Source organism: Trachemys scripta, chromosome 3 (assembly GCF_013100865.1).
Source record: "Trachemys scripta elegans isolate TJP31775 chromosome 3, CAS_Tse_1.0, whole genome shotgun sequence".
In the NCBI taxonomy this organism is placed as follows: Eukaryota; Metazoa; Chordata; order Testudines; family Emydidae; genus Trachemys; species Trachemys scripta.
In genome coordinates this window covers 169,843,909-169,870,792 of record NC_048300.1, presented here as the reverse complement: position 1 = coordinate 169,870,792, position 26,884 = coordinate 169,843,909, and the positions used below count along the sequence as shown (strand labels likewise).

At 39.1% G+C, this 26,884-nt stretch overlaps 1 long non-coding RNA gene across 2 annotated transcripts; it reads right to left on the bottom strand.

Moving 5' to 3' along the window:
- Positions 1-7,946: 7,946 nt before the first annotated feature.
- LOC117874043 lies at positions 7,947-24,120 on the bottom strand. 2 transcript variants are annotated; one of them, XR_004644877.1, is made up of 4 exons: positions 24,012-24,120; positions 10,856-10,940; positions 8,123-8,269; positions 7,947-7,998 (listed from the first exon to the last, which is right to left on the bottom strand). It is a non-coding gene; the product is annotated as an uncharacterized LOC117874043 (long non-coding RNA). The 2 variants fall into 2 exon arrangements; XR_004644876.1 differs by lacking the exon at positions 24,012-24,120 and adding an exon at positions 12,816-12,908.
- Between the last annotated feature and the right edge of the window lie 2,764 nt (positions 24,121-26,884).

The window sequence follows — 26,884 nt, the reverse complement described above, 5'->3', positions numbered from 1 at the left end:
CACATATGGACTCCTCAAATGCAAAATATGCCAATTACTCTGAGTTGTGCAGTGGTTTTGTGATGCAGATATTGGGAGGTGCCACTTAGGACCCAAGCTTAGTAAATTTCATGCTTTATGTCTGGCATCAAGTTAACAGATTAATCTGCTCAAATCAGGCCATTACTGGTTAAAAATTTTCAAAGCAATATTCAGTTCACATTTTTAGACATTTTCTGTATTCCATTAAATCTGCACTTTCAAAATTCTGCAGTAGTTGGATAATTCAGAGCCATAATGCATAATACTTATCTGTCATACTACAACATTTACATTATATTTTCAAATATACATCAGTCATTTTCGGATTGTACTTGCAAAACATGCAAATTAAATATTATCCAAATCAGATAATATATTTTGATATATTACCTGCCACTCAAATTTATAGTGTTTGAGAGACTTAAATAAGATCTATTTCATGAATGAAAAAGTAGCAGAGAGATATTCCAAAAAAGGACATTTATTCAATGGTTCTAATGCTACAATCAGTTACATGACATTGATTTTAAGATTCTTTACTTTCAAAGTATGCACCTTTAATGGAATCACAGTTTAAGGCCAGAAGTGACCATTAGATCTACTCTGACCACCTGTATATCACAAGCCATTACCATTCACCCAGTTACCCCTGTATTGAGCCCAATAACTTATCTTTGGCTAAAGTATAAGTTGTGCTTGGGTAAAGCATATCTTTCAGACCGGCATCCAGTCTTGATCTGAAGACATCGAGAGATGGAAAATCCACCACTTCCCTTGGTAGTTTGTTCCAAAGGTTCATTGTCTTCACTGTTAAAAATGTATGCCTAATTGCCAATTTAAATTTGGTTTCAGCTTCCTGCCACTGGATCTTATTATGCTTTGCTTGGCTAGATTAAAGAGCCCTATAGTATCTGGTATTTTCTCTCCATAAAGGTACTGATAGATTTAAGACCAGAAGAGACCATTGTGATCATCTAGTCTGACCTCCTTATACAAAAGCTTCCCCAAAATAATCCCCCAAACTTCCCCAGAATAATTCCTCAAGCTTCCCCAGAATAATTTCTAGAGCATATCTTTAAAAAAAAAAAAATCCAGTACTCGATCATCAAGTCACCTCTCAATCTTCTTTTTGATAAACTAAACAGATTGAGAAATGTACAACTCTCATTGTAAGGCATTTTCACAAGCCCTCAGATCACTTTTTGTATCTTTTCTGCACTTTCTCCAATTATTCAACATCCTGATTAAAACGTGCACCTCAGAACTAGATGCAGTATTCCAGTATCAGTCTCACCAATGCTGTACTTAGAGGTAAAATCACCTCCCTACTTCTAGTCACCACTTTGTTATGCATTGTAACAATACGAGACTCACCCCTGAGGTGCCTCCTGCTGGTCTCTCAGGGAATTAGCTTCCAGCCTCCAGAGCACCTTCTGTTGGCCCGTGTCTCACTACCACTAGGCCCCCGTGTCCCTCCCAGACCCCGGTGCCCCTTTCCACTGGGGTGCTGCAGTAACCTGGCAGTAACCCCACAGTCTCTGGGTCTCCCCCCTTCCAGGGTAACCCCCACCCCCTATCCCCACCTCACCTCAGTATATGGCTACTTCCCAGTCCCTATCTAGCCCCATTCACTGGGGCAGAATGCAGTATATAAGCCACTCATCACAGGCAAGGGGGGTTTGGACCTGCTGCCTCTGCCTACCCTTGGGCTGCCCCCTGCAACCTCAGTACCTATTCAGCCTTATACTAGGCCTGCAGCCTGCGGGGGTTTCCAGGCTGGAGCTCCCCAGCTCCTCTGGCCTTCCCCCAGCCCTGCTCCACCTCAAGTACTCAGGTATGCTCCCCAGCAGGCAGGCCCCTCCCTCTCAAAGGTGAGAGAGAGAGTGTCTGTGTGCTCCTAGCCCACTGCCCTCTTATAAGGACCAGCTGGGCCCTGATTGGGGCATGGCCACAGCTGAGGCTGCTTCCCCAATCAGCCTGGGCTGCTTGCCTCCAGCCACAGCCCTCTCCAGGGCTGTTTTAAGCCCTTTATGACAGGAGTGGGTGACCACCCTGCTACATGCATCCTAAGATTGTGTTAGCCCTTTTTGTCTCAGCATCACACTAGGAGTTCATGGTGAGTTGTTTGTCCATTATGACCCAAAAAAACTTTTCAGAGTTACTTTCCAGCATACAGAACCCCAATTCTGTAGGTATGACCTGCATTCCTCGTTCCTAGATAGGTATAACTTTGCATTTAGCTGTATTAAAACATATTTTTATATGAACGTGCCCAGTTTAGCAAACAGTTCAAAACACTCCATCCGACTGCTCTCTCCTCATCATTACCAATCTGCCAATCAATGTGTCATCCACAAATTTTATATTTAGTTTCAACTACTTGATGAAAATGTTGACTAGCATTGGACTGCATACCGATCCCTGTGGAATGCCACTAAGAAACACTCCCATTCAATGATGATTCAATTTTTGAGATCTGTCTGTCAGTGATTTCTTAATCTATTTAACATGTGCTCTATTGATATTGTATAGTGCTTATTTTAGCCAGAATGTCATTCAGTACTAAATCAAACAACTTACAAAAATTTAAGTAAATTACATCTATGCAATTACCTCTATCAACCAAAATTGTGATCTAATCAAAAAATGAAATCAGTTTTTTTTACCTGACCTATTTTCCATAAAACTATGTTGACTGGCACCAATTATATTCCCAATGTTTAACTGTTTATTAACTGAACCCTGTATTAGCTTATCCATTATTTTGCCCAGGATTAATGTCAGTCTAACCAGCCTATAGATACTCAGGTCATCCTGCATGCACTTTTCAACTATTGGCAGAACATTAGCAGTTTTTCAGTCTCATGGAATTTCCAAGATTTATGTATAAATTAACAATAGCAGGCCAGAGGGGTCCTCACCCAACTCTTTTAGGACTCTTGGGTGTAAGTTATCTGATCCTGATATAAAAATGTTTATTTCCAGCAGATTTCATCTAACATCCTCCTCAGTTACTAATGCACAGAATCATCATCTTCATATGATACAATTGCATCATCTTGCTTCTTTCAAAATACAGAAGAGAAATATTTATTGAATTCAGCCTCTTCTGTATCATTATTAACAATTTTGTCATCTGTATATAATAATGGGCCTATACCATTGTTAGGACTTCTTTTGTTGCTAATATATTTAAACTCCTTATTGTCCTTAGACCTTCCAGCTATGTATATTTTCCTGATCTCTTTAGCTTCCCTCTACATTTTCTGCCCTTCATAACTTCTAGTATATGTCGATTGATATTTATTTATTTTCCATTTGCTACATATTGCTTTTTTGTTTCTAATTGCTCCTTTGACTTCACAAGGATGGGCTTTTAGCCAAAGTTGTCCTCTTTCTTGATTGTGGAATTCTGGCTTTTTGGCCATCTAATAAACTGTTCTCTAAGAATTCCTAATTTTCATTTACATTTTACTGTCTAAATATTTCCTTCTGAATCAATTTCACTCGTAATTTCCCCCTCAATTTTGGAAAATTATGCTGTTGGAAGCACCATTTATATACATTACTGGTTGGGACCGTTCCCTGTTTGCCATATTGAATGTAATCAGGAAATGATCATTGGTTCTTAGGCAACGACCTACTTCCAGTCCACTGATTAATTCATTTTTATCGATCATAATGAAGTCCGAAATTATTACCTCCTTTTGGGTGCAATATGTTTTGTGCTAGAAAATCATCTATAATTTTTAGAAATTCTAATGATGTTTTACCACTGGCTGCATGAGGTCTCCAGCGTATGTCTCCCAAACTGAAGTCCTCATAACAATATAATTTTTCTTTCCACACATTACAAATAGGTATTAAGGAGTTATTCATCCTGTTCTCTCATTTGATTCGGTGATCTGTAACAGGCCTCCCACAATCACACCTTAGCCCCATGCATCAAGCATTTCGCATGTTCTGTTTGGTTGTGTGCAAAAATGTACATGGACTGCTAATAATTTGGGCCTGAAACTTTAAGGGAATGTTGGATTATATTATGGGCCAGGGGAAACAGGGCTTATGAAAAGGCTGAGAATCTTGTTTTCCTTAGCTATAATACCACAAGTCTGTAACTCCAAGGCATATCTGAAATAAGTTTTTGGTTGCTCTTGATAGCTTAAAAACCCAAAGATATGTCAGCCTATTTGTAACTCAATTCAACTAGGTTTAAAATTTTCTGGTAGAGCTCATACATCCTTTGTTAATCAAGAAAATCACAAGAAATGCTGCACAGACCTGAACTGAGTAACTGTAGAAAGTCGCCTTCGCCTGGACTTCACCCTTTTGCCTCTGGGCAAGGGAGCCATCTTCTGGGTAGCAGTCCTCAGGTTTGGAGAAGGCAACAAACATCTACTGGAAGCTTGTGGGAATGCTACAGGAAGATACAAGATTTGCCTCCACTTCAGGAAACAGCCTATAAATGCTGAGTGCAAACTTGAGCCCCTTCAGGAAACATTAACGTAACCTAATTACATTAATGCTTACAGTGTATGGAATCAGTAAACTTGCATAGTTAAAATACAAGGGGTAGCTTTATTTAAACTAAAAATAGAAGAAGAAAGCTGAAAACAGGAAATTATAGAAAGAGGCAGGACAAACATGAAATGCATTCATCTTAAACCATTGCCTATATTGCATTTTCTCCAACCTGTAGCAAATGGCAGAACCATCTAGTGATTCAGAGAAGGAAGGATGGGAGGACCTTTAGGAATAAAAGGGTCAAATGGTTAATGTCAGCTGTTTGAGGCGTCCAATCAACATAATTAATCTAGCTGTGATTAGCCCTAATGAGAACAACATTCCTGAATGCGCAATTGTTGAGGCAAATGGGTCCTAAAATGAGGACAGTTGTATTCTGTGAGTCAGAGCACAGTGTAGACTTACTGTATTTAATTATCTCCCAGCAGAAGTCACCAGAACCCAGGGAGGGTTTCAGTAGCCAAAGCAAGAGCAGGACACGGAAAGGCCTGTACATATTGGATTTATAAAAATGTTTTTTCTGTAGATAGTGAAACCTATATTAAGGTAAAAAAATATATAATCCCCACTCTGTGCTGAAATATGTCACTGTCCTATTACAATCTTTATCTCCCTGCTTAAAGTCCTCCAGTAGGCAGAATCCTGTTTTCTAATCTGACTGAGTCACTGACTCAGTCTGTGACCTTGAGCTAATCACTTGACCTTTTTGTGAATCAGTCAAGCCAGCTGGAAAATTGGGTAAAAACATCACCACACTGAAAATCAGATGCTGCACCTAAGATGAGTTTTTCTTGGGAAAATAAACTGCAGAGAAGAAAATAAATTATTTATCCTGAACTCTGGGTTAGATGGCCAAACAAATAATTCACAGTGTTCATTCTGCAATGTATGATACTTGCCATATAAATACCATGAAGCTACAGAGAACTGACCATGTAATTAAATTGCTGTTATCTTGTAAGCAGGAAATATTCACATAATACATTGGTCCTATATTTTTAAAGGAGTGGTGTCAATTAATATTTTATACAATTTTTAATTTTTCCCTTCACTGTTTGAGACATCCTAATTGAAGCTCGGAGAACAGTTCAGAGATTATAAAGCCAGAAGGGACATCTGGGATAATCTATTCTGACCTCTTGCATAACACAGGCCATAGAATTTCCCTCAATTAATCGCTGCTTGAACTAGAGCATATCTTTTAGAAAAACATCCAATCTTGATTTTAAAATTGCCTGTGATGGAGAAGCCACCCTTTACATCTCTTGGTAAAATGTTCCAATAATTAATTATATTCACTGTAAAACATTTGTGCCTTATTTCCATTCTGAATTTTTCTAGCTTCAACTTCGAGGCACTGGATCTTGTTATACCTTGTGTAAAACTTTTGCAATGAAAATCAAAACAAGATCAAACTCACCCGTTACAACCTAAACAGTCAGATCAGACTGGAAAACAGAAAGGCTCAATCAGTACAAATGACATTTATCCAGATCTACAGGCACTGAGACCAAAAGAGTTGTTCCTTCATCTTTGTATTCTATTTATGTAACATTTATTTAATGTCCAATGTGTGGACATTAGATGCAGTATTATTTTATTATTAATTTTGTCCTTTTCCATTTGTCAAAAGTTTATTTCCCCCTTCTGTTTTTAATAGAGATGGAATTATTTATATTATAGCTCCAAAGAAGCAAACCTAATGCATTTTTATTAAATTTTGAGTATGCATCCTGAGGTATGGTCAGGAGGGTATATTTATGAATAGTAATTACCAGGGCTGTCAAGCAATTAAAAAAATTAATCACAATGAATTACGCTGTTAATAATAGAATACCATTTATTTAAATATTTTTGGATGTTTTCTATATTTTATACATTTCTAGACAAATTAGAGGATCGGGCCAAAAGAAACCTGATGAGGTTCAACAAGGACAAGTGCAGAGTCCTGCACTTAGGACGGAAGAATCTCATTCACTGTTACAGACTAGGGACCAAATGGCTAGGAAGCAGTTCTGCAGAAAAGGACCTAGGGGTTACAGTGGACGAGAAGCTGGATATGAGTCAACAGTGTGCCCTTGTTGCCAAGAAGGCCAACGGCATTTTGGGCTGTATAAGTAGGGGCATTGCCAGCAGATTGAGGGACGTGATCATTCCCCTCTATTCGACATTGGTGAGGCCTCATCTGGAGTAGTGTGTCCAAAAGTTCTGGACCCCACACTACAAGAAGGATGTGGAAAAATTGGAAAGAGTCCAGCGGAGGGCAACAAAAATGATTAGGGGGCTGGAGCACATGATTTACGAGGAGAGGCTGAGGGAACTGGGATTGTTTAATCTGCAGAAGAGAAGAATGAGGGGGGATTTGATAGCTGCTTTCAACTACCTGAAAGGGGGTTCCAAAGAGGATGGATCTAGACTGTTCTCAGTGGTACCAGATGACAGAACACGGAGTAATGGTCTCAAGTTGCAGTGTGGGAGGTTTAGCTTGGATATTAGGAAAAACTTTTTCACTAGGAGGGTGGTGAAGCACTGGAATGGGTTACCTAGGGAGGTGGTGGAATCTCCTTCCTTGGAGGTTTTTAAAAGTCAGGCTTGATAAAGCCCTGGCTGAGATGATTTATTTGGGAATTGGTCCTGCTTTGAGAAGGGGGTTGGACTAGATGACCTCCTGAGGTCCCTTCCAACCCTGATATTCTATGATTCTATGATTCTATGAATCAATAGACTCTGAGTACTGAAGCGATTTTCAAATATATTGATTACAATCACAATATAGAATACAGAGTGCATAGTGGTCATCTTATATTTATTTTGGATTACAAATATTTACACTGTAAAGACAAAAGAAACAGTATTTTTAAATTCCCCCATTACAAGTACTGTAGTGCCTCTCTTTATCATGAAAGTTGAATTTACAAATGTAGAATTATGTACAAAAAAACCCTGTATTCAAAAATAAAATAATGTAAAACTTTAGAGCCTACAAGTTCACTTAGTCCTACTTCTTGTTCAGCCAATCCCTCAGACAAACAAGTTTGTTTACATTTGCAGGAGACAATGCTGCCCCCTTCTTGTTTACAATGTCACCTGAAAGTGAGAACAGGCATTCATATGGCACTGTTGTAGTCGGCATCGCAAGATATTTATGTGTCAGATGCGCTAAAGATTCATATGTCCCTTCATGCTTCAACCACCCTTCCAGAGGATGTGAGTCCATGCTGATGATGGGTTCTGCTCGATAACAATCCAAAACATGCATTGGTCCACATTGTTCATTTTCATCAACTGAGTCAGATGCCACCAGCAGAAGGTAAATTTTCTTTTTTGGTGCTTCAGGTTTTGTAGTTTTTGCATCTGAGTGTTGCTTTTTTAAGACTTCTGAAAGCATGCTCCACACATCATCCCTCTCAGATTGTGGAAGGCACTTCAGATTCTTAAACCTTGGGTCGAGAGCTGTATCAGCAATACAAATGAGAGAAACAGGATTACCCTTCAAACAGAAATTGTGAACCTAGTCCACATACATATCCAGCATTAACTGAGATCACAAATTATTTATTAGAGTTTTCCTGCTGACCTTTTTACTCCTTGCCTTCAGGTGCAGAAATTCTATATACCCTTTGGACAGTCTGCCTGAGCACCCACTACTCTTGTTCAAGAGTAGGATCCTATTCCCACTTAAAAGTGATGCACTCCATGACTTGAGTGTGAGCAACATTGAACCCTGAAAGAAAAACTTGAATGATGCTCAGCATTTTGCAGGAGATGAACTTCACAGGACTGGACCCAAATGTGAACCCTAAGCTGTAGTTCAGAGCTGCTGTATATTGAGTCTCATTAGGAAAGTTAATACTGTGCATGATAAAACTACTGTGTATTATTTTTTTTCCTTCTTAAACATTAATAAAACAGTTTCCACATGTAAGTTAACCTTTCTATAATTTTATTCCACCCTTCAGACATATTTACAAGAACCTAATAAATAGAAAAATGTAACTTTGACCCTGAGTGACCAAAACCAATTCCAATCACTTAGATGCCTCGAGGTATCTTGCAGCCATCACGTGTGACCTTTAAGAATTGAAATGCTCTATGAGTATTTTATCTATGGCTGCTTTCCTAATGCTTATACTAAATATTCTGTGTGTGTTATGAGGTGATATGTACACAGCCAGTCATAACAACGTGGTTGTAGCTCTCTATTCTGGTCTGAGCGAAAAATTGAAAGGATAAGATTGTGGTGTTTGAGCACTGTAACAGGGTCTCTTCTGCCTCCCAAACATCCCCTCATGGCCCAAGGTCATTCTCCAGACACTCTCCCTCTGTTTTCTATTCTATTCTATACAACTCATCTGCCTTACCAGAATACAATGGAAAGGAAAGTCAAGTCTTCAGGTAACAGGTAAAAGAAACACTTCAACACAATATCAGTTTTTAAATGATGACCTTTTGCTGGCTTGTCAATACTAAAATAAAACATTTCATGTTAGGACACTTTACTGATGAAACACTTTGTTTCTGGTCTGATTTTACTGACTTTACTACTGTCAATGGATAGTGGGCAGACATCCACACTCATTCTCCTGGATCTTTCTGCATCATTCAACATTCTCAACTATGAGATACTGCTGTCTCACTTGAGAACTGTGGCAGTGGTACAGGGTAATGTGCAAAAATGAGTTGAGTCCTGCATGGAAAGATGCAACCAATGAATAGTGATGGGAAACTGTATCTTCTTACTGTAACCCTCACTGTAAGAATCCAGCAAGAATCAATTCTCTCTCTTGACTTTTTCAACACCTACATGCAACCACTCAATGAATTGGAAGAAGACATGACCTCAAATTCCAGCAATATGCAGCAGTCACACCTCTGGGGGAGAGATAGCTCAGTGGTTTGAGCATTGGCCTGCTAAACCAGGGTTGGGAGTTCAATCCTTGAGGGGGCCACTTAGGGATCTGGGGCAAAACCAGTACTTGGTCCTGCTAGTGAAGGCAGGGGCTGGACTTGATAACCTTTCAAGGTCCATTCTAGGAGATAGGATAACTCCATTAATTTTTTTTTCCTATCCACCATATATTGCCACACCAGGATGGCCCAGTGTTTGGACGAGATGGATGACAAACAGCCGGTTGAAATTGAACCAAGCAGGACAGAGATAATGCGGGTAGGTAGAAGAAATCATTTTGAAGGGTTTGCAGCCATGATGCAGTTTCTTTTGGTTGATGGTACATACCCACAACTGGTCAGTTCAGTCCATAACTTAGGAGTGCTCCTGGATTCCTTGCTGACACTAGGGTCACACATAGTAGCATCTGCAAATAATACTTTCTACCCTGTCTGGCTGGGCAGCTAGCTGATGATGACCTGGCCTCAGTTATTCATGCTTTCATCACCTCTCAGCTGGACTACAGCAAAGCTATATATCTGGGCACAAAGCCTTCAGAACTTAGGAAATTCCAACTATTACAGAACACTGCAGCACATTTCTTCAGCAACACAGGCTACTGCAAACGCATTGAACCTGTCCTCTTCTCCACAAACACTGACTTCCCATAGAATATTGAATCAAGTTCAAGGACTCAGTCCTTATCTTGAGGGTGTTCAATGACCTGGGCCCAGGGTATCTAAATGAACTAGTAAAGCTCCCGATAGAGACTCTGGTTGACAACTCTGCTCCTCTGACACAATGGAACTCTCTACAGTAAGGCAAAAGCTCACCTGTGCAGGACACAGAACTTTCTTAGGGGCCAGTCTGAGCCTGTGGAATGAATTCCCCCAGGAACCAAGGACAATCACACACCTCACCACCCTCAGCTCCAAGAGCAAGGCAGACATATTAGTGTATGTGTAAAAAAAATAATTCCCAAACAAAAAACTCCACTGCACACATTTCTCCCCCTGAGAAGAGGATAAGAGAACAAACTATGTGTGACAGATATTAGGGCTTGTCTCCACTTACTGGGGGATCGACGTGTGGTGATTGATCCACCGGGAGTCGATTTAGTGGGTCTAGTCAATTTAGACCCACTAAATCGACCGCTGACCACTCTCCCGCTGACTCTGGTACTCCACCGAACGAGAAGCATAAGGTAAGTTGATGGTTGATTTGGTGGGTCTCCCATCAACCCAGCACGGTGTAGACACCGCAAAAGGTTGAACTAAGGTACGTCGACTCCAGCTATGTTATTCACTGCTTAATGCACTACTGGAAGACACTCAGATACTACAGTGCTAAATGTGGAATAAAAATCTATATAGAACAGAACAGACTATACAGTTACCCAAGTTTCTAATTGTCTCACAATACCTGAAAGAGATGATTCTGGAAATCTTCTGTGCAATGACGATTGGTCTCTTGCAAGTGGCTTTTGCTCACTGACTCAATTAATCTCCTAATAAACAAAATAAAGGTAGATGAGGTTACAGCAATTTCATACTTTCAATACAATTTTTAAAAAAATATATTAAAAAGTTACACACATTTTTAGATGGTGTAAAGGTGTGCTCCGTCTTTGGCACCAATGCGCTAGTAAAACTATCTCACCATGCAAATGGACATCATACCATATTAGTAAAGGAGATTGAATACAAGCAGCCACTTGTTCATACACTTACAACCAAACCCTATTCCCATTGAAGTCAATGGGAGTTTTATCACTGATAACTAGGGTACCAGGATTTGTCACTAGCAGAGGGCTGGATTCTGCTTTCAGAACACAAGGAGAAATCCAGAGTAATTCCATTCTCTTCAGTAGAGTTACTCCAGATTTATACTGTGGTCAGTGAGAGGATAATTTACTCACAAAGGTTTATCTGGTAAGATCTCCAATAAGGAAAAGACTGTCCATCTTGAACTTCAAAAGGGGTGATTGAAGGGATGTTGCATAGCAGGTACTGGTCAAAGTTAGACCTTTTTGAAAAACTGTTTTTGCTGTCCTGTAAAGGGATTTTTTTAATGCATTGATCTAGGATTTGTGTTCCATGTGAGGAAAGAGGTTCTGTAATGAAGTCACCTGCAGATGACCCTTGTGGAAGTGAAAGTCTAGTTTTTTTTTACTGGACTACTGTTGTTGCTAACCAGCCTGAAAGAATAGAGAACCCTTGTTTCAAAACCTTTTCTATGTGACTTATCTCTCAGACATGACTGTTAAATTCAACCCTTTAATTTGGGGCCAATTCCCCCTTTGATGCAAATCTGCAACACCCAGTAATGTTAGTGAGAGTTCTGCACCTTCATAAAGGTTAGAGTAGCGACTTTAGTGATTTAGCATAGGGTCAAGGCAAGCTTGGTTGTAAAGAGCTGGAAACTTCATTTAAAAAAACCTCTAACATTAAGTGGACAAAATCATTTTTGTATTGTGGTTTTCATCAATAAAATTTATGTTGGAGCTTATACAAAAGCTTATTCCTTTCACCAACCAGTGTCAGCATTATTAACAGTAATGTTTATACAGGACAGGCTTACTGCGATGACAAATTATCTCATTTATAGTAGTGTCCAGAAGTTCCCTTGTTATAAAAGTTACAAATTATGCCAATTATTCATCACTTGCCTATAATACCTTCCTGACACACAATATAAATTTGTTCATAAAAAATATGATTTCCTCCCCCTAGTCCTCCACATTTCATTCAGATGATGGTGGTGAAGGGCTAGACTGTGGATAATGGCTATGAGTCCTAGGTTATTGCAGCTTCAGAGTGTTCGTGCTGTAAGTACTGCATGAAATTAGAGCTGGATCTAAAGTAATCTAGACGATCTGCATATTAATATTTTATTGCTGAATAAATCCATTCTGGGAGAGGAGCTGAGAGCCTGATTTTCAGAGGTGCTCAGCCCTTGCAGTTCCTATTGAAGTCAGAGTTGTGGGTGTTCGGCTTGTCTGAAAATGAAATCTTGCTGCATGGTTATTGATTATTACACATACTTCTCTCTTTGCTAGTGCATTGGTCCACTTTTACAATGCTGGACATTTGTTTATCCCAAACAAATTGCATATCTACAACAGTTCCTCTTGCATGCAGGGAGTTAAGGGTGTACCAAGGACGGTTACAGATGTAGGGTGTTAAAAATGAAGATTCACCTCTGTTCTCATCAGCAGTTTTTCTAATGAAATTTGGCATGCATATCTGATAATCAACTAAGTAGAAGTAGAACTTAGCTCTTGTCTCATAGGTGACTTTTATACGCTCCACTTAAAGTGTAAAGGTAAGTCCAGCATCCAGTGGCAGGATAGTAAGGGGCTGAAGGTGTCCCTCTTACTTACCTGTGCAGGCTATCTAGACAGTGAGGAGGAGAGAGGGAGGAAAGCAGCCTCTACCAAGTAGGGTGACCAGACAGCAGGTGTGAAAAATCGGGACGGGGGTGAAGGGTAATAGGAGCCTATAGAAGAAAAAGACCCAAAAATCAGGACTGTCCCTATAAAATTGGGACATCTGTTCGTCCTACTACCACCCACTTCCCCTGCTGCATAGGAACCTGAGCAATTGGTGGGCAGTTAATGCACAAAGCCTTGGTGTCACACTCCCCTTACTGGCCAGCACAGCTTCACTAGCAGGTATGGAGATAGTGCAAGGTACAGTATTCCCCCAGGGAAGGGAGGGACAATCTGCTTCTTGGTTTGCGCCTGGGGCAGCACAGTAACAGGCTGCCCCATACACAGTGCTTGCAGCAAAGCCATCATTTAGCCGTAGTCATCCTGTCTGGACCTGATTCTGCAAAGTGCCAAGCACTTCCTGTGTTATCAACAACCTGCACTTTTTAAGACTAGGCCCTTGGATGGCATATGATGAATTTTTAACTAAGCTGAACTTTCCAAATCCTAGTTAAATCAGTGCATTCAAAAAGGCACATTATCCCCAAGACAGAGTAAGGGCTATTAGCAATGCAAAATTATGGGTCACATCCTTAGCTGTTAGAAATCAGCATAACTGAGGATCTGACCCTATATTAACCTATTAACAATAATTAAGTCTCAGATTCTGCTATCCATAGTGTGCACTACTTTATTGTGAGAGTAGTCCCACAGGAGGACTAGTTGTCAAATAAGATACTACTCAATATGAGTAAAGTGGTAGAACTGGACCCTAAAATATGTAAAGCTAGAAATTTGCATCAGGACAAACACACTCTTCCTGCACCAAACCTGAGTAAATACACTTTGTGTAAGGATACGCAATGGGAGGAGGACTTTTTACCCACCTGGCAATATATGATAGCAGAACTATTCCATATCTGCTACTGTAAACTCAGATTGCAGTAGCAAACAGAGCAGTTCTGCTGACATTCATTTGGTAGGTCAGCTTCGATAGAAGCTGCTTTTCCTGAGAAAAGGTGTGAGGTATGGCCCGTGGGTTGACTTAGCCAGGTCGTCCAAACATTTCTGCATGCTTTTTCAGAAAGTATCTTGCAGAACACAACTCTGTGGCTTGCAGAAGTTCCAGCATCATAACCACCATGCAATGGAACTGCACCAATTCCATAGCCCGTTGGGTGTTATGCACTCTCCAGGGGAGGGCAGGAATGTTGGGATTTAATTAGCTCTGTAATGCACAGACCCAATAAATAGTCAACTCAGTACAAAGTGACATATCATACACTGAAAAAAATATTTGGGGTGAAGATTTAAGGCCTGGTTCCAAGACATGTTCTGTGCCCATAACAGTAACTCCTATTGAAGTGAACAGTAGTTACGAGTGTGAAACACACTTCAGGCTCCCCAAGCAAGTTCTTGAATTAATTGATATATTGTACGGTGTCAAGGGTTTTGACGGATTTAATGTGTATTTTGGTTACATAACGAATGTGTGTGCTTTAATAGTTTTTTTGTAATATTTTGTACCTTGCATTTATCTGATGCCTTTCTTTTGAGGAGCACGAGGCATGTGCATAATTTTAAGCATGTAAATAGTTCCATTGCAAACATCTAGAAGATAATAAGGTGATAAGTAATAGTCAGCATGGATTTGTCAAGAACAAATTGTGTCAAACGAACCTGATAGCTTTCTTTGAGAGGGTAACATGCCTTGTGAATAGTGGGGGAGCAGTATATATGGTATATCTTGACTTTAGTAAAGCTTTTGATATTGTCTCACATGACCCATAAACAAACTAGGGAAATGTGACCTAGATGGAGCTACTATAATGTGGGTGCAAAATTGGTTGGAAAACTGTTCCCAGAGAGTAGTTATCAGTGGTTCACAGTCATGCTGGAAGGACATAATGAGTAGGGTCCTGCAGGGATCAGTTCTGTGTCCCGTTCTGTTCAATATCTTCATCAATGATTTAGATAATGGCATAGAGAGTATATTTATGAAGTTTGCGTAGGATACCAAGCTGGGAGGAGTTGCAAGTGCTTTGCAGGATAGGATTAAAATTCAAAATGATCTGAACAAACTGGAGAAATGGGCTGAAGTAAATAGGATGAAATTCAATAAGGACAAATGCAAAGTACTCCATTTAGGAAGGAACAATCAGTTGTACGCATACAAAATGGGAAATGACTGCCTAGGAAGGAGTACTGCAGAAAGGGATTTGGTGGTCATAGTGGACCACAAGCTAAATATGAGTCAACAGTGTAACACTGTTGCCAAAAAAGCGAACATCATTCTGGGATGTATTAGCAGGAGCGTTGTAAGCAAGACACAAGAAGTAATTCTTCCACTCCACTCTGCGCTGATTAGGCCTCAGCTGGAGTATTGTTTCCAGTTCTGGATACCACATTTCAGGAAAGATGTGGACAAATTGGAGAGAGTCCAGAGAAGAACAAAAAAAAAATAATAATGAATAAAGGTCTAGAAAACATGATGTATGAGGGAAGATTGAAAAAATTGGGTTGTTTAGTTTCGAAAAGAGAAAACTGAGAGGAGACACTGTAACAGTTTTCAAGTACGTAAAAGGTTGTTACAAAGAGGAGGGAGAAAAAAAAATTCTTAACTTCTGAGGATAGAACAAGAAGCAATGGGGTTAAATTGCAGCAAGGGAGGTTTAGGTTGGACATTAGGAAAAACTTCCTGTCAGGGTGGTTAGCACTAGAATAAATTGCCTAGGGAGGTGACAGTGACAGAACAAAGATTAAAGCTCAATTCTCCTGACTCCCAGTCACCCGTTCTCAACCCCTGGCAACACAACTCTGTCACTAGACAGAGACTAGATATGAGTTATATCTGATAATTTATCAGATATAGATGTAGCATACATAAGTAGCTTTGTATGCAGCAGGAAATAAGACATCTCAGTACAAAAGCACTGAGTTTAAAGGTTGAGCTAAACTTTACATTTTAGCCTTTTATTTGGTTATTTAAAATTGTGAGGTTTTGGAATAAAAATGGCATGGATAGTTCTCTACCCAAATGGGATTTTTCCCAAAAGGAATCAATCAATCAGTTATGGCCTGTTGCTGATGCCACTGAAGATATTGGTAAAATTCCCATTGACTTCAGTGATGCAGAATCAGACCTCTGAAGAGTGACAAAAATAAAAGTTACTTCTGAACTATGACGCACTTCAGAGTAATTATATGTTGTTGCAAATGATTTGATAATTACATCAAGTAGCTCCAAAAATAATTTCATTTGCAGTTCCAGATCTCAGATGAAAGTCTGCTTTAGAATCCAGAAGTAATCAAGTATATATCCTCCACTTACAAAATACTGGTCTTGCATTGTCCACATACTTATAATATATACTTACGTTGTCAGTAGAATTGAGCATATACTAAAAGCAAATTTCCAGAAATATTCCTTCATGTTTTAGGTCTAAATTTCCTTCTATCATGTTTTTTGCCTTTCTGTGTTGTATCCTTTTTCTTTATTTCTATGTGATCACAAATTTTACTAGCACAATTTTTTAACAGAAAATACATTTTAAGATTTCTCACTTGAATATTCACAGAAAGTATATTTTAAATTCATTTTCTATAAGTATCCACTGTAGAAACTTTATTATAAAAGATATGATTATCCAATTAGGAAATATGACAATACCATATCTCTTATGTAACCAATCACAACAAGGCAACACAGTTTGAATTTTATATTTCAAATAGCAAGCCACAAAGTTAAACAAAAGTTGAGAAACATCTTTTAGGACATTTTGAAATATTAAATAAATTTGAGAGAATCATCAGCTATTCACATATTCCACAAACAGAAAAAGAGGTGACATTTGTCATTTAACTTATTTGTTATTAATTATTCACTCTGTTTTAATTGTTAGTAGTCGTCATTGGCTTCCTGAGTTATTAGATGGATATCTGTTCATTGTGGCAGATTTTCGATCTAGTTTTGAGGCTTAATTGTTGAGTTTGGAGGGGGGGAAATGCTATATTTAAATTAATACAACATTGCAATATGTTAGTCTCTAAAATAAATGTGAACCATTTGGTATTTTCAAAAAGAAATCATTTGAAACACTCAGGATATTGAACTTTGAAAATTAGCAGCTGTGTATGTTTCCCTAAGGGCAGAGGTTCAAAAACACTCTTTTGATTCGTGCGCCCATGATCAATCACAGGTGCAGTATAGCTGGGGTGATCAATTAGTAACATGATCAAGTGGTTACATATCTGAATTCTATCATCTGCACCCACAAGACTTAATCTGCAATTCCCTGTGAGTGCAAAATTACTGGAACAACATTAAATGGTGCAGATATTGTGTTGGGCCTCTGTACAGAACTGAACTTCACACTTGGTGTAAGGTGTTAAGCATGATCTCCTGAATGGATTTATTTCTTTATAGAATGGATAGTAAGAGAAGATAGAGTGAAGAATTACACATGGACTCCAAGAAATCTCAATACATTATCAATGAAAGATTTGTGTATCGATTTGTAATAGTGAAATACTCAAAGGGTTAAAAACAATTGTTTTTTTAAGAGACATTCCACATGGGCAACTTTTAAATAAACAAAAGGAAGGAAGATAGACTGATAGATAGATGACAGACAGATAAACATCATATAGCTGTATCATACATCCCCTAATTAATATCTAAGTTAGATAATGTAATTGTCTACATTTTTGTGATTATTCTCATTTTGTACTTTCTAAAATTGTATTTCAAAACCAACATTCTTGATAAATTGAACAGCAAAAACCTTATGTAGACTAACTCAGTAGCCTATGTGCTTGAGTAAAACTCTTAGACCAAAAATTCAACAATAATTCCATCAGACATTTTGTCAAACCTCCAAATTATCTCCAAAATTGTAACTTGTAAATAAATACAAAGTTTATGCCTGTGTCTAGAGGCTTCTGAAAATGACATTTCAACTGAGCATCACTATTTTTATGATTTTATTAATGTTTAGCTTATGTTTTACTGCTGTCTTTGTAGGTCTGTATTCCAAATCAATGTACTATATTCACTAGGAAAGTAAAAGCCATTTCTTTTTATTATGATTTTCAGGAAGACCTTGCCCAGCACCACAGACAGTGTCTTAAAAAAACCATTGTCACTCACATTCAAGGTCCTGTTGTGCGTTGTTCTTTACAAAAGGAGTTATAAAGCAATGGAGGTATTGTGCTGATTCACCTTCATTTCAGGGCTTCATATTAGTATGTGTCTCAATTTTTACATCATTATGAGACTCAGGAGGTATGCTTGCTTGTTTGTTTCTGTTTTACTTTTACACTGAAATGCTGGTTACATTCTCTTATACACATTTCAGTTATTCCTAGTTATTCCAGTATAGGTTTAGGTTACTTGCTCTCTCGTTCACTCTTTTTTTTTTTTTTTTTTTTTTGGTTAAGACTCGTATTGTCTAAGGCTCAGAGAAGTATGTAAAAAGCATCATGACTGAAAAGCTTTCCAAATTAGAAGGGATTTGCAGGGAGCAAACAATCCGGAGTAGAACACAAAGCTATTCTGATAAATGAGGCTTCAGTGAATGGCCTGTTGCTTCATGTATTTGTTTTCTTTGTCCCCTAAAGAACTGCAATGTCTCTGGTTGGCTAGTCCTCCATTACTGGAGAATAAGCTAATTGATCAACCTGCGAAAGATCATTATGCTGGCAAACAACCAGAAAAAAAATGTAATAGGAAGATGGGAATTAATTGAAAAAGTCTGTATGGCAGTTTCATTATGGACTTCCTTTTCTAAAAAAAGCCATCAATACTCTCATGAAGTGCATTTATTCTAATATGGTTGGCAGTAACTCCAGCTACAAAACAATATTTTATATTAATGGTAATGTACTTTGCAATGGTGGTAAAATAAGAGTTGATATTTTTATGATGTCTTCATTAGGTAACCGTATGCGTTGACATCAGCATGGAAATCAAAAGCAGCAAAGTAATGTTGATCGACTGCTTTATATGAATGTCATGCTGCACTTATGCAAAGGAACATTAATGCCAATGCCAAAAAATACATTGGATATAATATCAATATTGATGTTCCTGTGAACTCCATTTGTTATTCATTTTGTAAATGGTATGCTCAGAAAAACAAAACACTATTTACAGTGAAGCCACATGAATAAAAAAAAAAATAATGATATGAGAATAAGTGCCCAACTGTAACTATGGTAACATTATAGAGCGAATAATTCACAGCATTTAATACACTTGATGAATTTAGCCTCTTTTTCTGCTTCTGAAATAGATGCTAGCAGATACCTTTTGAGGAGGAAATTGCAATCTATTATCCACATTTAACTGATAACTACTTTTTGTACTGCATGATCACTGAAAGCTTGCTAGATTTGATGCTTGATACCAGAGAAGGCAAGTCCAAGGAGTGGCCAGGGATATACTGAGTGTGTTTCCACCTATAGAAGAGGCAGGAGGACATGTACCCATTGTGGTGATACAGTATGTCTTCAAAATTTGGGGAAGCTAGAGATTGAGAAAAACTGGTTTGAGGCAGAGGGGATAATGTGTACTATAGCTGGTTATTTAGGTGGGCAGCAGGTAAGCCAGCCCGCTGCCCATTAACCATACACAAAGCCACCCTGATTCTTAATATCAGTATCCTAATATCTATTCATACCCTGCTGGTGCCAAGGAATGAAAATTAAGGCATTCAGCAGGGGAACCACGCCTGGGATGAGCAAACAAATATTGTGAAATTTGCAATAAAAACACGAGAGCTGGCAACACTAAAATTGAACTATAATAGTTAGCTGTGGTTGGCTACCTAAGTCACAACGTACTGTTTCTGCTCAATGACCAGCTAAGAATCTCTCTGACAGGGCCCAATCCAGCTCCCCGGAAGTTCATAGAAAGATTCCTTTAATCTTTAGTGGAGATTGGATCGGGTCAGAGTACTTCTACCTTTCCGTATCTATCACACAGGTTTTGCTGGAGGCATTTCTCATAAAAAAAAATTCAGCAATTGGGTTTCAGATTTCTTGGCTTTAACTGGGTCTAGAGTTTAAATGTGTCTCTCTGTGTGTGTGTGTGTCTTGGTGTGTGTATTATTGGGAAAGTTCAGGAAGTAACCCCTCCATGGACCTCATTCCTGCCTGGCCAGCTCCAATGGTCAGTGTGCATGGGGATTGGGAATGGCATGGCCTCTCCCTTAAACAGTCTCTATTTCACCTCCTTTCATATAGCTTGGCCCAGGGCCTGCACCCACGTTGCACCAACCAGCACAACAGCAAGGCCCACTGGACAGAGCATCCCACCAAAGGACAGTTCAGCTTGGGACTCAGTTCTCCTCTAGCCAGTCCCTCAACCACATGCACTGAGAACTTGAGAAAAGATTCTGCCTCTATAAGCAAACCTGGAACAGCATGTCTCTGTACTGCCCCTAGTGCCATATGCCAGGATCTTAAATAATGCAATTAGGTCCTTCTGAGGGTTAAGTTAGTAGCAAGATACGATTTTATATGGTTCTTTTAGCATCATAAACTAAACTATTAATATCTTCCAGCACTGCTAAAAGAGGTTCTCACATGTGGCTGGGGCTGTTTTATTTTACTATCCATGAAAAGGGCTGTTTGTTATTAAAGTAAAACTACTTGGCTATATCCATCAAGACACTTATTTTCTATCTTAGGCTGCTATTGATCTGCAGAAATCACAATTTAGTTAGGCAGCAATCTTGATCAAGAGATACTCAGGATGATTGTGAAGTAGTAGCTTACGTGCGTCAAAATCTCAAATAATCTGACAGTTGCATTTTTGGTTTTCATGAGCCTATAGATATATCTTCTCACATTAGAGCCTCTAAACTCTCTTTGAGAACTGTCACAGGTATGCCAATGAATGAGCCAAAATTAGATTCCAAATTTAATCTATGCTCTTTAGTCTTCTTCATAAGTCTGTATGGTTTCTATCAAAGTTCTGCATGGAGATAAGACACCATTTTCAAAAGCACACAAGTTCCATTGAAATCTCCTACATAAGGTCCAATCCAGCAAAGCACTTATGCGCACACTTAACTTTGAGCATATGCATAAGTGATTCTATGAAGTGTCTTGCTGGATCAGGACCTCCTCTCTCTTTGTATTGAAATGACTGAAGCTGACCCAAACTGAATATGAGCTACTTAGATTCTTAGACTTTGGGTATGTCTACAGCCCAAGCAAACAAAATTCCCAGCCCGGGTCAATGGCCTTGTGCCAGTGCCCTAAAAATAGCTGTGTATACAGCACCTTGAAGTTGCAGCTTGGGCTGGAGTTCAGGCTCTGAAAATAACCCTCCTCCCTAGCCGTCAGAGTCTGAGCTCCAGCCTGAGCCACAACTTCAAAGTACTATCTACTTTTATAGTGATAGCACAAGCCCCATTAATCCAAGTTTATCAATCCGGGTTGGGAGGCTCGCTCCTGTGGGCTGTGTAGACATACCCTTTAAGGCTAGAAAAGACCATTGTGATCATCTAGTTGACTGCCTGCATAACAAGGCCAGAGAACTTGACCCAATACTTTCTGCATCAAGCCCATAACTTCTGTTTGAATGATAAAATGTCTTTAAGATATCCAGTCTTGTTTTAAAGACTGCAACTGACAGAGAATCCACCACATCCTGGATAAGTTATTCCAGAGGTTAATTATCCTCACTATTACAGATTTGCACCTTATTCCTAATTTGAATTTGTCTAGTGCTTCAGCATCTGATTTAATAGGTTAATCTGTTCTCTTTTATACATTAGGCCAAATAATTGACCATAAGAATTTAAAGACAAATACATGTGATTTTTCATAAACTTTAGCATTAAACTGAATCTTTTAAACTCAGTTTTTCAATGTATAAAATATAAATATAAATTCAGCTAAATAAAATCCATCAATTATTTTTATATTGTCAGGATCTCCCACAAAAGACCATTTTGTCTAATTCCTCCTGTTTCACCATTAATGAGGCAGACAGTTTAGCAATATAGAATTAAGTGATTTTGTCTTCTTAGTTCCATATCCCCTCTCCCCGCCCTCCCCCTTCATTCTGAGTATTTACAATGCTGGGAGAAATGTAGGATGTCAGTGCTCATTAAGCAAATAACTCCCTACGTCTGGTAGACGTGTTGTTTCTTTATTTGCATGTTCACCTGTATCACCTGAATGTCTCAGACGACATCCAAAACACTAGGATAGGAGAGTTTATAATCAATAAAACTAATTCCTATATAGATTTCAGAGTTGAGGCATGTATCCAAGTTTTGAGAAATGGGAAAATAGTAACAATGAACAAAATCAAAAATATTTTTTCCTGTAAAATATGTGGCATATACAGAACATATGTAGTGGGGTATGGTGTAAAGGATTTGTCAGCATTCATTTGGGATGGCCTGCACAAGTCATTTATGACTTCACCTCTAGTAAAGGATGTGGCCCTCCCTGATCTCATGCTGATAAAACCTTAAAACAATTCACAGCATTCCATTATGTGCTCTCCTCTCTCTTTGTATCTTTCTACTTTTCACTGGAAAAAAAAAAAAAAAAGAAGTTATGTTTGAGGAAGAATTTGAAGAGGGACAGGGAGGGTGCAGTGCATACAGGAGGAGGGAAATCCAGATATAGGAAATACATGAAAAGAGCCCTGGAGCTGTGAGTGGGAGAAACAGAAAACGTGAACATCAAGGCCAGTGGAATTAGTGGAACATAGGGCACAGGATGGAGTGGAAACCCAACTAGAGATACAGGGAGGATACAAAGTTGTGCAGACTTTAGCCTAGTTGTGGAGAAGTATTAGAGATCAATGCACTTTTCAACAACATGCCCTTCGCATTTGTGTGGCAATTTTTGAGGTTTTTCATCTTAAACTGGAAATATTTTTTTAAAATATCATGAAAATAAAATTATTTTTTCAAAAAATTCACAGGAAACAATTAATTTCCCATCCCGCTCTCGTATTTATACTGTATTCATCATTTGGCACATGAGCACGTAACAAGATTACATGAATCCTAGCGGAGGGTCTCTCACAGATCCCTCTTTTCTCCATAACTGCTGGAAGAGGAGGGAGGCTGTTTCCTGATTTATTTTGGTTCTCACCTCCCCACCTCTGTTGATCTAGTTATAGGAATGATACATTATGGCCAAGCGAAGAGCTTTGCATTTTGTCCTGAAGGCTGTCAGATTGTAGCATGCTTGGGCCAGCTGCCAAGGTAGCTTTGTCTCTGGCTTTCACACATCTCACCCTGATCCCTGAATGTTCTACTGCCTGTGAAGACTGCAGCTGAGATTGACTAGAACTTCTCCTAGAGGCTTCCAGGTTGTGCAAGTTGGAGCAGTAGCTCCACCACTCTGCTAAGGTGTGTAGCATGCCTGACCAGCTCTACTGGCGGATGAGGAAGGGAGGGGTCTACTAGACAGGGTCAGGCTCACTATCAGCCAGTGCATAAGCTAACTCCATTCAAGTAGCTTTCGTCATGAGGATGCTAACAGAAAGCAGTACTTAGGTTCCCCAGCAGGACTGGGCAGGGGTGTAAAAGGGAGTGAGCAGGTTGTTTGCACATCCTCTCCCACCCTTTATTATGCATCAATGCTGGGCTAAGAACACTGGAGCACTAAGGCCTCAATCCTGTCAGTTGTTCTGCATGAGCAGACCCCTGCACCCAGGTATAACCCCAGTGAAGTTACTGAGGCTTTACAGAGGAGTACTGAACAAATTCCAGGTTCAGGGCCTTGGTCTGAGACAGGAGCTATGTCTCTTGCCTATTTTTGGCTCCACTTTCAATTAAAAAATCTCCTCTCCCCCTGCCCCCGAGGCACTTTGTAAAATCCTGCACTGACCACTGAATGTCAACAGATATATTTAATTTAACTAACATATGAGATTTTCAATTTATTTTAATAAAGCAGCAGTCTATTTACTGGTTTTATTAGTGACTAAGCTCTTGGCTAGCTTAAGGAAAGTCTGTAAAAATTGATTGACCTAAATTCTCTGCAAGATAGATTTTTTTCATTCTTTCCTTTTTGTGTGTGCATAAGGCATCAGAGGGTTTTTCATTCGCACACTGAATAGTAGTTATAGATTGAATTAAATGTACTGCAAATATATTATGCTTTCTGCACCTGCACCATGTGAATTGGACTGAATTCCCCCTACTGTGAGAGAATCTTCTTTTCTCAGGATGGCTTGGATTTCTGGTAACTAGGCAGCTAATTTCTTGGAGGTAGACAGCTAGAATGAAGAAAAAAAAAAAAGATTACCAGAGTATTCCTTTGTGCTTTAAAAATAGCATGTGAAGGTTCGTTGTTTTCCTCTGTACATGGGAGCCATGTTAAATAGCTTTCATAGTAAACAACTGACATTCTCAGGTGTCATTGGTTCCAGAACTGCTACTATGTTACAGAAGATATAATCATGTTGAAACTCACAAACCAAGATTTTCAGTAAACACCAAATAAAAGCCCCCTGTGAGTGGATTAACATATCAGGACAGTTGGCTGATGCATATCAAGAAGTTCCTGAATTATATATATCCCCCAGTGCCCTTACCCTTAGAAAAAAAAAAAAAAAAGTACTTACAGTTCATTGACTGGGACAGAATAAGTGAAATAGGACAGCTTCACCGTGTGATTGGTAGAAGGGTGTTATGCAGCTAGAAGAAATGGATTGTTGATGGCATTCTGTTTTAAAGTTCAATAAATTCATCCCCAGAGCAAAGAATGGCGTTACAAAATAATGGATTGTTCAGTTGGTGGACTGCCGTGGCTATATTTAATATGGTAGAAGCCTTTATAAGATGGTCTCTAGTCATAGGTTTATATAAAAAAAGGAAGATATAGGCCTCCATTTAAAAGGAAATATGCTTTCTAGATGGCAGTGGAAAACAACTGCAAATACCCTTGGCTTAAACAGATTTCCTAAAAGGTACAGCATACTGGTTCTTTAAAAAAAAAAAAAAAAAAAAAACCACACACAATAAAAACTTAGAACAATTTAGACAAGACACCAGAGAGAGAATTTGATTAGAACTGATAAAGTATTTAAAATTCAGTATTCAGCAGTTTGCCTGACCCATTATGGAGATGCTGGTCATGACTCCATAGTTAGGGCTAAGGGGTTGTGGGTTTTTTTTGTTGTTGTTGTTGTTGTTTTACACTTAAAGCAGGGATTCAACCTTTTTGTTCTGTATGAAGAATATAGCACATCTTGCTCAAGTTTACAGCACCTACTCTTTGAGTACTGAACAAATCTTCTGAGAATTTACAGGTAAAAATGATTTAAGATTGATATCTTAAAATTATTAGAAATACTGTATGATAGCATTCTCTTTAAAGTTCTTGTTCAGTTTTTCTGCATGACATTTTCAATTATTTAAAAAACAAAAACAAACAAACAACAGAAATTCCCAGACAAAAGCTACATTAAGATGCAGTTCAATTACTGATTTATATTCCAAACCTTAAGAGTATTATAATGATTCTAAAACCAAGCACTGCAAACCTAGGAAATTCAGAATTAAAGTTACAGTTAAAGGAAATCCAAGCATGTTATAGTAAGAAATGCACAGTAATGGTACCCCAACGCCCTTACCTCTGCTCTGTAAGGAGGCAATGAAGGGGGTGAAGAAGAAAAAGGTCTAATATATCTTTAATAAACAGTTTAATCTAATCTGGACCACTACACTAAAATGACAATCATAATAAGATGATTGTAGCACAGTGTCCAAAAAGGACATAGTTAAGGTTATTTAGGTACCTTAATTGTACATTTCCTACCATACCATCTTTGGATTTCTTTTAAGCACATAACCTAACTGGGTTTTTTCCAATCACTGGTTCTGGGATAATTACAACATTCATGTAAGGTTCTTACCCTTAAATTACTGATATGTAGTCTAAACCATTACTCCATTTTAAGAGATTTATTTTTTGGTTCAGGAATAAAATAATTAATGCTACTACAATTAGTGACCCAAAAGTAGAAGCAGAGTCAATAAATATACAATTCAACAAAAGAAAAAAAAACCCTCAGTATTTTGCTATCATAGCCACCAACACCCATTCTGTTTATGAAATTAGAGGTATACAAAATACAGTAATATTCTCAGTGTACTGATAATCTTAGGGCCTGATCCTTATTTCTTTATATGTCCATATCCATAGCTTGAGGATCCAGTCCAGAGTACAGCCAGCTGTGCATTGGGTCTGGACTCTGGAGATTAGCTGTGCTGAGCCACATCCTGGATCTACTCTCGCTTTGAGAGGATAGGGCAAGACAGGGCTCCTCTGTCTGCTGGGTGCTTCTTATTAGTGGACAGGGGAGCTTTACATTTGTTTTAAGGGTTGTATCAGCTGTGATGCTGTCAAGAGTAAGACCCTGCAGCTGCAGCTGCGCCTGCTCAGTACTCCTAACACAAGCCAGCGAGGCGGCCTGATGGATCACCGTGCCTGATTGGCTGAGGAAGCTAGCAGGTCAGTTCATAATCTCAGCAGCAGCAGTAGCTCACTAACTGCTGAATGCACCTATCCTTGGACCCTATCCCCCTCCCCCATGCTCATCAAGCCTTGCTCCTGCTCTGTTCCTCCAGCCCAGATCATGGCCTGCACCCAGCCTTGTTCCCATCCTTGTTCCTGTCTCCCCTGACTTCTGGTAATCCAGTTCTGACCCTTGCTTCTGCCTCTGTCTTGACTCCTGGATCTGGTATTTAGACTCTGACTCTGGTTCTGGGCCTCTCTTGATCCCTGGCTCTGGCATTCAGACTCCAACCATTAGGCCTGACTTCCACATTGGGTTGCCAACATTGTGTTTCAAAATACAGGACAGACCTTACATGTCCCTAATCTTGACTTGAAACTCTAGGGGAAAGTCCCTTTCTCTCCTACCCCCATGATTCCTAGGGTTTCTCTCTTTCCCTAGCAGAGAATCCAGGGCCTCAGGTGCTAGGCCAGCAACTGCTGTGACTCCTGTTTAGGTTCTTCACAGGTGCCAGGAGCCA